The sequence below is a fragment of the Amblyomma maculatum genome, unplaced genomic scaffold (assembly GCF_055883805.1).
Source record: "Amblyomma maculatum isolate TAMU_Amacu unplaced genomic scaffold, ASM5588380v1 scaffold_22, whole genome shotgun sequence".
Classification (NCBI taxonomy): Eukaryota; Metazoa; Arthropoda; class Arachnida; order Ixodida; family Ixodidae; genus Amblyomma; species Amblyomma maculatum.
This window is the reverse complement of record NW_028146747.1, coordinates 2,856,185-2,870,793: the sequence shown is the minus strand read 5'-3', so window position 1 is coordinate 2,870,793 and position 14,609 is coordinate 2,856,185. Positions and strand designations below refer to the sequence as shown.

The following is a 14,609-nucleotide window of genomic DNA, read 5'->3' as shown; positions in this document are numbered from 1 at the left end:
AACGGCGAGGCACTCTTGCTCGGTAATAGTATAGTTACGCTCAGCTGCAGTAAGCGTACAACTGGCGTATGCGACGACTTGCTCTTCAGACACTGCGTTGCGTTGCAAGAGAACCGCGCCAATACCGCTACCACTGGCGTCTGTGTGAAGTATGTTGGGCGCGTCAGCATCAAAATAGCGAAGCACAGGAGTGGAAGTGAGTGCCTGCTTGAGAGCTTTGAAGGCGTCTTCACATTCAGTGGACCAGGTGTAAAACACTTGGGAAGACACGAGCTTGTGTAACGGGGCCGCAATTGTTGCAAAGTTCCGAATAAAACGGCGGAAATAGGAGGCTAAACCAAGGAAGCTGCGAGGATCTTTCTGACGTTGGGGCCAAGGAAAATTAACGAGATCCGCAATTTTTTCGAGATCTGGCTGGATTCCTGCCTTACTGACGACATGGCCGAGTACTTTGGTGGTCTTACTGGCAAAGTGGCATTTCTTGGTATTCAGCTGAAGCCCCGCCTGGGCAACGGACGTGAGAACTTCAGTGAGACGCTGTAAGTGCAGAGCGAAGTTCGGAGGAGACAATGATTTCGTCGAGATAACATAGGCATGTTTTCCATTTCATGCCGCGAAGCACGGTATCATTCATGCGCTCAAAGGTGGCCGGCGCATTGCATAGTCCGAAAGGCACCACGTTAAATTCGTAGAGACTGTCGGGGGTAGAGGAGGCAGTCTTGTTCTTGTGTGCATCGTGCGTAGGAATTTCCCAGTATCCCGAGCGAAGGTCGAGACTGGAGAAATACTCAGCGCCTTGGAGGCACTCTAATGCGTCATCAGTACGAGGCAAAGGGTAAACGTCCTTGCGCGTGATCTTGTTAAGTGCCCGGTAATCCACGCAGAATCGGACTGAGCCCTCTTTTTTTCGAACGAGAACCACAGGTGAGGACCAAGAGCTCGTGGATGGCCGGATGACATTCCGAGCAAGCATGTCAGCAACTTGCTCCTCAATGACTTTGCGTTCTGCTGCCGAATCACGATACGGTCGTCGTCGAACAATAGCAGAGCCTTCCGTCTCTATGCGATGAGAGGTGAAGGAGGTCTTCCCTAACGCTGAGGCGCGCACATCAAAATATTCTTGGTGCCGCAGGATGATGTCCAGCAGAGCTGTGGACTGCTCGGATGTAAGGTCAGGACTGATGGCGGCTGCGAGCACAGAGGACGGCGGAAATTGAGGCGTGGCAGCAGGCGGTGGTGCACTGGAAAGTGTGTTGAGGGGAACAGGATCGCAGTCAAAATTAAACCCAACTGTGGATCCTCTAGGCAGTAAGAACGGCAGACACGGGCAATGTGGCCACGTTTCCCACAATAGTAGCGCACAGGGCGGGAGGGGCGCCAGGCTAGAACAGGTGAACAAGACGGTGCACTGTAAGATATGGTGCCATGGCAGCGACGTGACCGCACAAGTGTGCCGAACAAGTCGGGAAAGGCGGGGCGGGTTGCCGTGAAGTAATCCCGGCATAGGTTGGCGCGGGTGGTTGGGAGGTAATGGGGGTGGCGAAGAAATTTGGGAGGCAATGGGATGTGGAGCAGGTGCCACAATGCAGTTGAAATTTGTCAGTTCATTTTTGATGATGCTGCCCAAATTCACGGTTGCTGTAGGAAGAGTTGGAGATACAGCAGAGAGGTTGGTGAGGCCGTGGAGCTCCTCTCGGATAATGGTGCGTATTAGGGACCTGAAATTTCCATCTCTGAGGGAGCCGCCATCACTAGGTTCTTGCACGAGGCGGCACGACTGTAGCTGGTCCAGACGTTGACAGGTAGATGTGATGTCAGACACGGACGACGGATTTTGAACCAAGAAGGCATTGAAAGCAGTAGTGTTGATGCCCTTGAGTAAGTGGCGAACACGCTCAGGTTCAGGCACAGCAGCGTTGGCACGGCGACAAAGGGCCAGAACGTCCTCGATATACGACGTATAGGACTCGCCGGGCAGCTGGAGACGAGCTTCGAGTTTTTTCTTTGCCTGCTCTAAGCGACCAGCCGGAGTGCCGAAAATTTTCTTTAGCTGGTCCGTGAATGTAGGCCAGTCAGCGATGTCCTCATGATTGAGAAACCAGGTTATGGCGATGTCGGCCAAGTAGAAGACGACGTTAAGCAGTTTGTGAGCGTCATGCCAGCTGTTAAATGTACTGACCCTGTTGTAGTTGTCGAGCCAGCCGTCGACATCTTCACCGCGAAGGTGAAGATGTCGCCACCTAACATTCTGCCGCTCCCAGCTACGCTTTCCATCCCTTGGAATAAAGTTTGTTCCCCAAAGCGACCATCGGTTATCCTCTCTTCACACTACATGTCCTGCCAATGCCCATGTCCTCTTCTTAATTTTCATTAGAATGTCAGTAATTTGAGTTATTTCTCTGACCCACTAGGCACGCTTCCTATCTCTTAATGTTACCCATACTGTTTTTCGTTCCATAGCCCTCTAAGTTGTCCTCAACTTAAGTAGAACCCTCTCGGTTAGCCTCCACGTTTTAGCCCCATAGGTGAGTACAAGTAAGATGCAACTGTTGTATACTTTCCTCTTGAGCGATACCGGTAAGCTGCTAGTCATAATCTACGAGTCCTTGCCAAATGCGCTCCATCCCAATCTTAATCTTCTTGTCAATTCCTTTTCATTGTCCGGATCTGCGGTTACTACCTGTCCTAAGCAGACACATTCGCCTACTACTTCCAGTGCTTCGATACCTAACGTAAATTTCTGTTCCTTCCCGAGGCTGTTGAACATTACCTTAGTGTTCTGTATCAATCGTACTGGGGAGATCGTGTCTCCTTGCCTAACACCTTTATTTGTGGGAATTTTGTTACTTTTTTTATGCAGAATTATGGTTGCTGTGCAGCCACTATAGCTCTCTTCCAGCACTTTCATCTACGGCTCGCCTACCCCTGATTTCACAATGCTTGCATCACCGCCGAGGTTTCTACTGAGTGAAATGCTTTTGTAAACAATGATTGCTATGTATAAGGGTTGTTTATATTCCGAGCATTTTCCTATGACCGGGTTGATGGTATGGATATGATCGATACTAGAGTACCGTTTCGAAAACCTGCTTGATCCTTTGCTTGATTACAGCCTAAGGTTGTCCTGAGTCTATTAGCGATTACTTTAGTAATTACCTTATACGAAACAGACAGTAAGCTGATTGGTCTGTAAATTGTAATCTCCTTAGCGTCCCCTCTCTTATGGATGAGGGTAATGTTTGCGTGCTTCCATGGTTCCGGTACAATCGATGACACCAGGTACTGAGTATACAGGGTGGCCTGTTTTTCTAGCACGATATCCCACCCGTCCTTCAACAAATCTATTGTTATGTGTTGCTCTCCGGCTGCTTTCCCCCTTTTTATAGTTTCTATTGCTTTCTCAACCTCGTCCTTTGTCTGACTCTTCTTCCCTACTGCTAATCACGGTCCTGGGGTGTCTGATTCAAACCAGACGCATGACACGGGACCACGCAAGCGCAGTATGCAAAAAACCCTCCTTTATTCGTCACAGTGAATCCACTTATATAGGGAGTCATATCGAATGACGATGACGATATGTACACTGAAAGAAACGAAACTGAAACAAGAAATAAGGATACAACATTCGCCTCCCGCTTGAAAAATACAACATAGTAATTTGCAACAACCAAAATAACACGAACTAAACACTTATTGTTCAGGTAAAGAAAACCCAAATCTTTCTACAAGTCGGCGTACCCTAGTGCTGCGACGCAAAGGTTGCTCCACCGAATCCTCTAAAGGAGCAACCACTTCTTCATTAACTTCAGCCCTTGTTTCCGGCAATCGCAACAATTCACCCTGTTCAGCGTCTGCGCGGCTTTCAGGCCCAGCGGTACCCGAGCAGTGATGAGGCAATTCCCATGCCCGTTGTTCTATTGTCTGCGATTGATTGCAGGGAACCCGAACTAGTTTAGACGCGTTCCAGCAACGACCGTCGCTCATCAAAAAGCTGTTTTTGCCTTTTCTGCCGACAATCTTGAAAGGTCCCGTGTAGTTTACCGACGCTTTCCCACCGTCTGCTGTCTTGCGTACACGAACGAAGTCTCCTACTCTAAAGGCTGGTCTTTTCGCACCTCGCCTCCTGTCCGTATACTGTTTTGCATACATCTGCCCGTATACTGTTTTGCATACATCTGCTTCGTCCTAACCCTAGCAGGAACATTTTTATTCGAACCGGCATGACCACCCTCTCTTGTCGGCAAACCCACTGTATTTAGTCTTGTCCTTGGCTGGCGCCCGTGGAGCAACTTAACTGGTGACACACCCGTTGTCGCATACGGCATCGACCTATATATGCCGAGATAGTCAATCACAGCAGCCTGGAGGGGCCGTTGTTCCAATCGGGCAACCTGCATGAAATCTTTCAGCACGCGATTAAAACGTTCAATCGCGCCGTTTCCCTGTGGAAAGTACAGAGAAGAACAACGATGCGCAATATCCCTCTCTCTCAAAAATGTTTCAAACATTTGCGTACTAAACTGAGGCCCATTATCTGTGACAATTTCTTCCGGATAGCGTTCCCGGCTGAACACAGTCTGCAAAAAATCGACCACACTCTGTGACGTCACTGTAGATGCAAAGGCAACCTCAGGCCACTTGGAATGATAATCGATCAGCGATATCATGTACCTACAGTTTGAAGGGGCCCCATAGAGAAACATACTTACGTAAAGAGCGGACACTCGAGCCGTTTCGCGGCCGAGCAAGTAAGGGTCTGACCACCCGCGAGGCGGCGTAGCGATGTTCGCTTCCACTCCACCTCAAAGGTAGATAGCTTGTCATACATACACAAGCTTGCATCAAAGCGCATGCTTTCATTGATCTTTCCATATAAACGTTGATACTGAGTCGGTCATATGCCGCCGGTTACGCCCACCTCACTGTGCTTTTCAATGCGTCACCTCGTTTGGCCGGTAACTTGTTTCCTTTTGTCTGCAGAAATAATTTCGCTTTTTTTTAGCTAAGAACGCTTTTAGCAAGTCGTTTGTAGCGCAACGTGAACGTACTTTTCACGTGTGACATAGAATAGGAGCCGTGAAACACTTTTAGTGTGCAGTTACTGCAAGTTTTTGGGTCGTGCTTTTCTGAAGAACATGTGCATTCTTTCGATTGATTATTTTTCTAAGATAGCTTCAAGACAAAGAATTTTTCGGTGGCTCAGATGTATCTTAACACAAACTTTTATTCGGCCCTACAAGAACTGCGTGTTGCGCATTTGTAATCGTTTTGTGAATGGTGTTTACTTCGCTGTGTTTGCAAAATGCATGGGCATTTGCCGCTTCGTAAGCACTATTTTTACATGCCGAATTCCTTGTCATGGCTAAAGCATTCTCGTTGGGGTCTAAAAAGCGCTGCTGCCTGTTCGGGGTCTGCATTTTGACGACATATACTGCTATAAGTCGCTAACAGTGGATTCCCTGTAATACCTTTGCCATACGGGCCGAGGACAATTTTGTCCGCGATCATGAGTATAAGCATAGCATTGGGTTACTATTATGCATTCAGTGTGGTGTGTTTAAATTTCTGAACAGCCTACTAATCAAGGCTGATTTACAGAAATTCCGCGCGGGCTGTGCCTGCATTTTTTCCTCTTTACTTGTGTCTACCAGTTCAGAACTCCTTTTCTGTTGTTCTCACGGGTGATGTTTTAGAGGAAGAACACACAGCCGGTATGCCAAATTCCTTCATCGTGACACTGTTCCGCGTGTTTCACTATACCTTCAATCTTGTTTGTCTTTGTAATATGATGTATTTTATAAAGTGTGTGATCCAATCCATTCAATATGTAAACAAGAAAATAAACTTTTTTGTATGAACCACTGCCTCCTTGTGTGCCACTGAGAAAAGCGGCTCAATAATGGCAAAACATTACAATAACAACAGCTCTGATCGCTTTATTCTAACCTGCATCAACTAAGTCAGCCACGCTTATTTTCTGCTAGAACCTTGCCAGTATTTCCAGTAAAGCGGTTGCGATCCGTGACTTTAATACGTCCGTATGCATGGCATCGTTAAAGCACTTGCGCGCAACACTAGACGATGTAGTTGAATATTTTAACCACTTAAGCTAAGTCAGAATTGAAAGCATTTCTATCGAAAGCGAAACTGAAACAGAGCAAACCACGTGCCGAAAATCTCGGAGGACGATATTAGCGGTCTGACCAGCCGCTCGGGGCGCTGGCGCTGCTCGGCCGCAGGGCCCTATGGAAGTGTCCGCTCTTTACGTAAGTATGTTTCTCTATGGGGGCCCAGCCAATCGGTCCCACTATATCCATTGCTAACTTCTGCCATGGTAGCGCTGTAAACGTCACCGGCTGCAGCGGTGCAAACGACGGTTTAGCGGACTTGACCGCGGCCGGGCAGATATGGCAAAAATGGATTGCTTCTTCTACCTGTTTATTCAAACGCGGCCACCAGTAAAGATCACGTAGTCTCTTCTGCTTCGTCCTCACAATTCCTGGGTGACCTTCGTGCGCAAAACCAACAAGGAGCGAGGTTAATTCACTCGGAACAGCTACCTGCTCGCCGCGCATCAAAAGGCCATCGACGACAGAAAGCTCTTCCCGCACGTTAAAGTACGGCATTACTTCTGCTGGCAAAGTTTTCTAGGCGCCCAACCATGTACCACGTGCACAACAACCTGTTGCAGTGTGCTGTCTGCAGCCGTGGCCACCTGCAGCCGTTCCTTTGTTAGGCACTCTGATACAACGGTCACAATTTCTTCCTGCATCGTCTGCTGCGAATCACAGTCGAGCGGTAGGCGTGAAAGCGCATCGGCCACGACATTTTGCGATCCCTTTTGGTACTCTATGTCGAAGTTATATTACAAAAGTCGAGCTGACCATCTGGATATACGCAAAGGTCGGCGTCCTGTACCGGCAGCTGAAAGTAACGTCACCAGTGCCTGGTGGTCCGTACGTAACAAAACTTTTCTACCCTACAAGTAGACGTGCCAGCGCTCGCACGCGGAGACAAGCAAGGGCCTATCGTTCCCCAGTGGAGTACTTCCGCTCAGCAGGAGTCAGGGCACGTGATGCGAAGGCCACCGTGCGTACGCTGTCACCATCGCGTTGATGAAGAACGGCTCCCAGACCCTTATCAGAAGCATCTGTTGTAACAAATACATCAAGGTCTGGGTTAAACATTTGTATGACTGGGCTTGAAGACAAAGCTGTCTTAACAAGCTGGAAGCTACGCTCAGCCTCATCATCTCACGTGAACTGTTCACCAGACCGCAGGAGCCTTCAAGCAGCTCGACGAGATCAGCAAATCGCGGCACAAATCGAGCATAGCAACCAGCGAGACCCAAAAATCACCTCAAAGTGGCAACATCGTGAGGAGCAGGCACTTTGACAATAGCGTCAACCTTAGACTGCAATGGTGTGAGCCCTTTTGAGCTCACCGCATGCCCTAAAAAGGATAGTTCTGAAACAGCAAATGTGCATTTCTGGTTGAGCTTGAAACCTGAATTACCAATACGTTTTAGCACCTGGTGTGGATTCTTGTGGTGCTCCTCACGTGTCTTGCCTCACACAATCACATCATCAATGTAACAAAGTACGCCTTTACAATCTTTCAAAATAGGCTGCATCATTCTCTGAAAGGCTGAAGGGGCAGATGCAAGGCCAAAACACACTCTCTTAAAACGAAACAATCTTTCGTGTGTGATAATGGTGGTTAGTCCCCAACTTTCCGGAGCCTGTTCTAGCTGGTGGTACGCCGACGCTAAGTCGAGCTTTGAGAAGCACGCTGCTCCAGCTAGTTCATGAAGTAATTCCTCTGTATGCGGAAGAGGAAAAGCACCGGCAATTACTGCCTTGTTCACTTCACGTAGGTCCACACACAACCTAACTGAACCATCCTTCTTCCTCACGACGACGATCGGTGAAATCCACTCCGATGCATCGACAGGTTCAATTATATCTTCGGCCAGCAGGCGTTGTATCTCTACCGATACCTGTTCCGTGAGCGGCAGGCATCTGAGTTTCGCAACGACTGGTTTCACAGCTGGACGGCATTTAACATGGTGAACAAAGCCTTTCACATGCCCTAACTGTTCCGTGAACAAGTGCGCAAACTGGCGCGTAAATTCTGAAGGCAGTGAATCAGGGCATTTCACCTGGCAGCAATTCAAGGTTGAGCCGTTGATAGTGATTCCTAGGCTTCGAACGGCATCAAGCCCCAGCAGCGAAGTGCCCTTGGTTGTGACATGAAAATGCACACTGGCTCTCTTTCCCTTGTAAGATACGTCAGCAAGAAAGCAACCGCTTAACTTGATTTGTTCTCCGGAATAGTTAAACAAATTGGCAGTCGGCGGTCGTAATGAGTACGTGTCGGCTAGATATTTGTGGTAGTGCTCTTCACTGAGCAAACAAGCCGTAGCTCCTGTGTCGACAATCAACGACAATCTTATCTTACCGATGGAAATGTTGGCTCGAATATCTTTCACCGACGCATTACGGTCACCGATTTGAAGTACCGTGACGGCGTTGGCCTTCTCGGGCTTTCGAACGGCATATTTCATTTTCTTCGATCTGCACATGCTTGAAAAGTGACCAATTTTTCCACAAGAGTGGCAACGCTTGTTCCTCGCCGGACATGCAGTCGAGTTGTCATATGCGATGACGAGCCGCACCCGTAGCAACTTCCTTGCTCAGAGCCTGACCTTTTTCGCACATCTTGAATCTTGTTCACAATGCTATGCGCGAATTCCCCGAGCTCTTGTTGCTTTTGCTCAATTTGCTTCCCGATGTCAACAGCACGCTGCAATGTAAGCGAAGACCCTTCATAAAGCATGCGTTCACGGGTTGTTCGTGACGACGTGCCTTCCAGTAATTGGTCTCGAATCATGCTATCGGTAGCACTGCCGAAATTGCAAGTAGACGCAAGGTCCCGAAGACTGTTTGTAAATGCTTGAAATGTCTCACCAAATGTCTTTGGCGAAACCGGCGCCGCTCCACCAAATCATTCGTAGCGCTCGCGAAATGCGTATCCAGAGCAGCAAGCGCGTCCTTGAACTGGTCCACCTTTTCCTCGGCCTTGGCGTTCGCAGCCATCTTGTTCTCGGCCTTGGCGTCCGCAGTCGCGTCTGCTCCTTGTGCAAGGATGCTGTAGAATATTCGCTGGCCTTCAACCCCGAGCGAGTTTAGCAGAATTGCCTTGGAACGCTTCGGCTTCAGTTCATCGCCGCCAATGGCCTCCAGGAAATTTAGGAATACGCGTTTCCACTGCTGCCAAGGCACAGCCGGGTCACCGGGTGCAGGCAAGAAAGGGGGCGAGGTGCTGGGAAACACCCGAGTAACATGGCTCCGATCCCATCCTCGTCGCCAATATGTGGTGTCTGATTCAGACCAGACGCATGACACGGGACCAAGCAAGCGCAGTATGCAAAAAACCCTCCTTTATTCGTCACAGTGAAGCCACTTATATAGGGAATCATATTGAATGACGATGACGATATGTACACTGAAAGAAACGAAACTGAAACAAGAAATAAGGATGCAACAGGTCCCGACTACTTAGGCTACTGTAGAGATCAGTATAGAACTCCTCGGCTACTTTGACTATCTTTTCCATATTCGTGATGACGTTGCCTGCCTTATCCCTTAGCGCATACATCCGATTTTTGCCTATGCCCAATTTCTTCTTCAGCACTTTAAGGCTTTCCCCGTTATTTACAGCATGCTCAATTTTCTCCATGTAATACTTCCTTATATCGGCCACTTTGCGCTTATTGATTAGCTTTTATATCTCTGCCAGTCCTATATGGTCTGTTGGATTGGAAGCTTTCATACTCTGGCGTTTCTTAATCACATTTTTTGTCTCCTCAGACTGCTTACCGGTATCCTCCCTAACTATCCTACCGCCTACTCCTACAGCGGGCTCAGTAATGATATCTTTACAATTTTTGGTTATTGCTTCTAGGGTAATGTCGCCATCCTCAGTTAGAGCTGAATATCTATTGTGTAGCGATATCCTGAAATATTCCGCCCTCCTCTCACCGCTAATTCGTTAATGGATTTCTTTCTTACTAATCTGTTGCGTTCCTTCTTCAGATTTAGGCTGATTCGGGGCCTCACCATTCTGTGGTCACTGCATCGCACTTTCCCGGTTACCTCTACATCCACTTGACAATGGCCCAGGGGCCAAAGTACAAGACAGGAGCCGACGCAGTTTTCAGTGTATATAATCAATTATAAAAGAAATCCACTCATCAAAACCACAAAAATATGTAGAAGACTAATGAGTGCCAAACGATATGCATGTAAAACAGAAACTGCTATAATACAGAAGTACATAACAACTACATCGTCTTACCTAGACAAGGCACATAAAGTTCGAGAAGATGAAAGTGACGCGTATTATTTTAGCACAGATTACAAAATAATATTTCTAGTTCTTTTTTAGATGAAAACGCCTGTTTAAGGTATTTGTTGAGAAGGAATGGTATATTCTGTTTTAATGACTGAATTTTGTATAGAATGCGGAAATTGGAAACTAACCAGTGAGGAAGGTTTCTAATGCATAGAGCCGTTATCCGATGTTGTAATGATGCAAGAAGCTTAATAAAATTGACATATTCTGCATGAAAGAAGTATAGTTGGTTTAACAATTTATATTCATAACTGTGCATGATGCGAATAATGTCATATTTCAGAAATAGGTCTTTTGTAGTTGTGTCTATGCCAACGTTCGCAACATAGCGCAAGACGTTTTTCTGAAGCACGTTGATTTTATTAGTATTCCGTTTTGTTGTAGTGCTCCTAACAAGAGTACAGTAGTTTACGTGAAGTGCAAATGGCGTGTGATATAACTGCAGGTTGACTTGTTCTGGAAGTATATTTCTGCAGCAGGACAGAGTGGCTGCTACCACTGATAACTCTTTTCACATATTGTTAATCTGGCGATCCCAGCTTAGATGACAGGTAAGTGTAATGCCCAGAACCTTGTGCTCATTTATTACTGTGATGCGATCATTCATAAAGCTGATTGAATTTTTGAGTTTGGATGTTTTTTTAAGGGGCCTAAACAGGAAACATTTCGTCTTTGTAGTATTAATTATAATGCGGTTTGACTGGAATCCCCATGCAAGTTTATTAAGAGTTTTGTTGCACTGAATAACCAAATCATTTGGATCTTTACCGGCAAAGAGGAGGCTACTATCATCAGCATATATAAACCATTTATCGAACGGGGTAATGTGTACTATATCATTTATATAGGTTGAATTATAGCGGGCGAACGATACTACCCTGCGGTACTCCACAATGTTTTGCAATAAAGATGACTCAATATTATTTATACGGACTCATTGGACTCTGTCTTTCATATATGATGCAATTAAATTAAGGGGATGTACCCTTATTCCGTACTGTGATAGGTTTCCTGTCAAAATACTGTGCTTAACAGAGTAAAGACTTTGCTGAAATCGATTAACACACCTGGAGTAAAAAGACCAGCATCTATATTTCGAACTATCTGTTCTTTTAGCGAGAACAGGGCTATTTCCGTCGATCGTCCCTTCCTAAACTCATACTGGCAGTCAGGTATTACATTAGTTTTCTCTAGGAATCTATTAAGTCTTTGAAAAATATCCTTTTCCAGTCCCTTTGAAAGAATCGAGAGGATAGATATTCGCCGATAATTATGCACGGCATTTACATCACCCCCCTTTGTGCATCACAGTAATGCTAGCCGTTTTCATCGCATTTAGAAAAATGCCCAGTTCCAGAGCCAAGTTAAAAATGTGGGCTAATACAGGAGCAATACATTCTATTACAAATTTAACTGGTGTTAGTTGTATATTAATATGATCTAGCGCTTTAGAACCTTTCATGTTAAAGAAAATATGGTTGACCTCTTCGGTGTCAGTCGGTTCAACAAACAAAGTCTGTGAGAGACTGTAGCTCAGGGTGGTCATGCTTGGGGGGCCTAAATTACTTGCTGAGACAATGTCAGCAAAGTGCCTGTTAAAGTGATCTGCACGTTGCACACCAGACAGCCCTACGCCATCATTAATTACTGTTTTTGGCGATGCGGTCTGCCTTCTTCGGCCAAGAATGTCATTGACAATATTCCATACGGCAGGCGGGTTATTAGCTATAGTTTCAGCGAAGAGATTTTGTAGTACAATCGTTTTGCCTGTTTTACTGTCGCATTCAGTTTATTCTGCAAACTCTTAAATTTCTTGAGCTTTACCTCGCACCGCGAACGTAAAAAAGCGTGATAAAGGCTGTTCTTTTCTTTGATACGCTTAACATGTTCTGTGGTCACCCAAGGTTTCCTAGTTTTACCGCGATCGTCTTGCTTTCTTAAAAGGGAAATGTTTATTGTAGATAAGAAAAAAAAAGCATCAAGAAATGCCGAGTAGGCTCAGTTAGCATCACTGAGTTCCAACATAGATTTCATGTCATGCGCAGTAATTTTATGTTTGAACGATTCTAACGCACTTTCGGAAATAGGCCAGCAAGTAAATTCCTGGGACAAGTGCTTTTGCTATTACCTGGAAAAGTCATGAAGACAGGGCAGTGATCACTTATGTCGGATGAAACTGTACCCGCACTGAGGATATCTGTACTTAGATTAGTGATTAGAAGATCAAGCGTAGATGAGGTGAAAGGAGTAACACATGTTGAAGTCGTAAAAACATTTTGGTAACCGACTAAAAGCAGCCTAGCATAAAATCATAATTTTTATTTTCGTCCATGATGTCAATATCAAAATCACCACCACAGGTGAAAACAAAACTAGTTTAAGAAACATAATCCAGTAGGCTATCAAAAACATAAAAACGTCTTCGACATTGCCATTTGTGGGTCGGTACACAACACTAATGATTTTCTTACTGATTTTTATCGTGAGTACTTCCACATTAACCGTTATTGTGCACAATTCTGCCATCTGTTCGCAATGCAATTCTGAAGCAATGTAAATTACCAAACCACCACCTCGTCCGCAAGGGCGATTCAGAAAGAAGTGTTGGCAACCTTCAATTAATGAGATGTCTGATGCGTTATTACACCAATTTTGAGATTTTATTAGGACGCTAAATTTGGAGGAGAATCTGTGAAATAGTTCATCGATCTCGTCACCCTTGTTGCGCATGCAACGGGCGTCGAAGAGTAAAACGGGCGTGTCAGATCTGGAGGCTGATTTAAGATCAGTCGGCGACAAAAATTCAAATTATTCCATTCTCAGAGCACCAAGATCATCGACGCTGCAAGCTACAGAATTTTACCTAAATCCGTTTCATGGTCAATCCTGATGACTGGCGCATCATCAGACTTTCTTGCGAACATTTTGTCGTTTAGCGTCCAAACTGACTTCCAGCCTTGCTTGTGCTTTCTATCAATCGCTGTGCCCAAAACATTTTTCAAGAAAGGGCAAAGATGTTCATTAACATAGACGGGATCAGATTTGTCCTGATTTATGTCACTGTAAGAAGCCTTGCTTTCCTTCCCTTCATCAAAACAGCGTCTCACTTTTCTCTAGACTAGAACTGCACAAATATGTGTGTAATAGGGCGTTTATTGACGCTCAGGTGGAGAGCTGTGAGGAGAGGACCTTGCAACGGCGAGCCCAGCGTACTTCTTTGTCTTCGTCGCACAACGCACTGGTGGATGTCGATGGCTGAAGTTCTGACTATCACAGTACATTTTCCCCCCGGGTAAATAAAAAGGAGCCATCGTGGCGACTTATGGCGCGGAAAGCACAGCGGGGTCATAGAATGGCTTCAATCGGTTCACGTGAACTGTTTCACGACCACGGCGAGCAAGTCCGCAGAGGGCGTGACGGGCTCAACTACGTAGTTGACTGCAGATGTTTGCTGGAGGACCCTATATGGCCCGTGGTAGCGAGCAAGAAACTTCTTTGAAAGGCCAGGGGTTGTGGAGGGCACCCAGAGCCACACCAGAGAGTTCGGGAGATATGACGAAGCTTCGCCGGTATCACGGAGGGATTTTTGTTGCCACTGATTTTCTGTTGTGAGAGAGCGGGCGAGCTGACGGCATTCTTCTGCGTACGTGACGGCATCGGATAGCGGGGAAGATTCGGGAACGTCAGGGCAGTAGGGAAAAAGTGTGTCCATAATACAGGGTGGCTCGCGCCCGTAAAGGAGAAAGAATGGAGAGAATCCAGTAGTGGCCTGTGTCGCGGTGTTATATGCGTAAGTAACAAACGGTAGAACTTGGTCCCAATTGGAATGGTCGGTGTTCACGTACATAGCCAGCATGTCACCGAGAGTGCGGTTGAAACGTTCTGTCAGTCCATTCGTCTGAGGGTGGTACAAGGTAGCGGTGCGGTGTATGATGCGGCATTCTTTCAGGAGAGCCTCAAGAGCGTCTGATAAGAAAACGCGTCCGCGGTCACTGAGCAGTTCGGGAGGGGCACCATGGCGAAGAACCAGGTTTTTCAGAATAAAGGCAGCCACGTCGCGTGCGGAAGCAGAGGGCAATGATGATGTCTCAGTGTAGCAGGTCAGATGATCCACTGCCACGATAATCCAGCGGTTGCCAGCTGAAGTTGTAGGAAGGGGACCGTATAGATCTATGCCGACACGATCAAACGGA

At 46.5% G+C, this 14,609-nt stretch overlaps 1 pseudogene; it reads right to left on the bottom strand.

Annotated features, from left to right (window-relative positions):
• Nucleotides 1-7,025: 7,025 nt before the first annotated feature.
• LOC146171486 (uncharacterized) lies at nt 7,026-9,346 on the bottom strand (annotated as a pseudogene).
• Nucleotides 9,347-14,609: the final 5,263 nt, after the last annotated feature.